The following is a 2272-nucleotide window of genomic DNA, read 5'->3' as shown; positions in this document are numbered from 1 at the left end:
GAGCGGGAACCAGTCTGTATGTGGGATCCGAACCCTCGGCGGGAGCGCCACCGCGCTTTCCCAGGTGGCGCACTGTAGCAGTGCGCCACCGGGCCGGCCTGTGGTTTTTATTCTTTTGATAATACAATCTCAAAAAAGGAAAAATTGGTAATTTAGCAATTAGCTCCTGAATAAACTAAACTTCATTTAACACTCTAACATTGTGAAAAGAGCAATACATAATTCATACATAGATAAAACAAAATTAATTTAGACAAAAATTTTTTTAAGTATCACGTATGTCCAATTTCTCCAAATATGTTTTCCCCTCCAATGTACTTTTATTGTTGTCTCTAGGGGCTTCAACATTTGATTTAAGTGAACTCTCTGGTCCCGTGTTGTCTATCCACAGACCCCAGGTTCCTTCAGCTGCACCTGGTTGGTGGGGCAGGTAGGGAGAGCTACCTGGAGCCTGACTGTGCTGCACACTCCACATCTCAGTGGGACATAGGTAGTTAGCAGGGTTAACAATAAATAACAATTGCTACTTACAGAGTCCTTCTCTCTCTCAAGCATATGGCAAGACCTTCCATATATAATCTACATACCCCACAAACAATCCCATGAGGAAGCTCATATGATTGCCACCAATTTATAGATGGGGAAACTGAGGATTAGAGAGGTTAAGAATCTCAGTTAAGATCACGAAACCCAAACTATCCGGGCTCTACTGCCTCAGTAAGGTATGTCTTGGTGGGATGATGGTGTTTGAGTCCACCCCTGGGGACCAAGCACACATTTAAAGAGACATGCCCGGGGGTGGGGGGGGCAAGGAGGACTGGAGGTGACCCACGATCTCTGTACCACAGCATCGTTTGCCTCCCTCTGGACGTTGTACCTGACGTTCATTGTCTCATTTAATCCTGACAAGGACTCTTTGGGATTAGTGACATTTATTCCTTTTACAGATAAAGAAGATGAAGCCCAGGAGTTCTGATAACTTGCCCAATATCACACAGTGAAGGGGAGAACTAGGAATCAAACCAATGGAGCTTTTTCTAGTCTCTCCTCCTCTGGGCTTTAGCAGTGAGTTAACCGGCTCAGGCTCACACTGTGTCTTTCAGGAAAACGTGAGTAGCAGGTGTGGCCTGAGTGGCCCAGGCAGAATATGGCCAGATGCTGTTTGTGGGTCACGGATGGGTAGGAGGGACTTCTTCCAGGGACGGCAGAGTCAAAGCCAGACTCTGGGGGCGTGGGCCCTGCCACGGTAGCCTCGTTAGCCAGACAACAGCCTTCCTGGGCAGCTAGCGAGCCCATCCCCACTCAACTGCCCTGAAGTGACATTTCTGCATGTCCGCGCTTGCCTGGCTGTTCTCTCCCCGTGGAAGGCCCGTGCCCTCACTCCCGCCTGCCCATTTGCCCCTCGGAGGCCCGCAGCGCCTTTCCTCGTCCTCCCCAAGGGAAGTCACTGTGTCTTCCTGGGAGCCACAGGCCCAGCATGCTGTCTTCGCTGTCTTCCTCCTCACAGTGGTGTTCAGGCTTTACTGATGGCTCCTGCAAGTCCTGAAGGGCAGGGGCTGCGGCTCACTCGTCCAGGTCCCCTCCCAGGCTACGTTTGTGGAATTCATGAGTCTTCCTCTCTTGCTCTAGCAAACACACTCGCCTGGCTCCTGCTGGGGTGGGGCCCGGCTAATCAGAACGAGGGGCTCCCCGCAGAGTGCGGAGGGGCGCGCTGTCACAGGCGGCATTCCTCTTTCCACGGAGACGCACGGTGTCTCGCACGCGAGGGAGAGGGCTGGGGTGCATGGAGCCGTCGAGCGCGGCGGCAGGGTCGCCTTCGCTGCCCCTCCGCCCGCGGCCGCCCTTCCACACTTGCGTGTGCACACAGGCCGACATGGAAGGCGCCGTCCTAACTTCTGCCAGGAGCAGGTGGGAGGGAAGCAGCGCGAGTGGTATTCCATTGGTTGTCTGGGAAAATGCACTGCGCCTTCCCCTCACCTGCGAGGATCAACTTTTCCCACCACCTCCGATGGGCACTCATATCCCTACGCAGGAGCCTAGCCTAGGAGCGCAGGGGCCTCAGATCCAGAGACCGGGAGCTGGGCGGGCAACGGGCACTCCCAGCCCCCGGGGAAAGTGCTTTACAGTGTCCCAAGTCCCTCGAGTCCCCCAGCTGGGCGAGCGTGCGGGTGCCCCGACCGATCGGCGGCCCGTGCCGGATGGTGGGCCCGGCGGCGCGCGTCCCCTCCCCCTGCCGGCGGACCCGCACGTGTCGCCCGCGCGGCGCCCCCAT

This window comes from Galeopterus variegatus, unplaced genomic scaffold (assembly GCF_000696425.1).
Source record: "Galeopterus variegatus unplaced genomic scaffold, G_variegatus-3.0.2 Scaffold540, whole genome shotgun sequence".
In the NCBI taxonomy this organism is placed as follows: Eukaryota; Metazoa; Chordata; class Mammalia; order Dermoptera; family Cynocephalidae; genus Galeopterus; species Galeopterus variegatus.
This window is presented reverse-complemented; position numbering follows the sequence as displayed.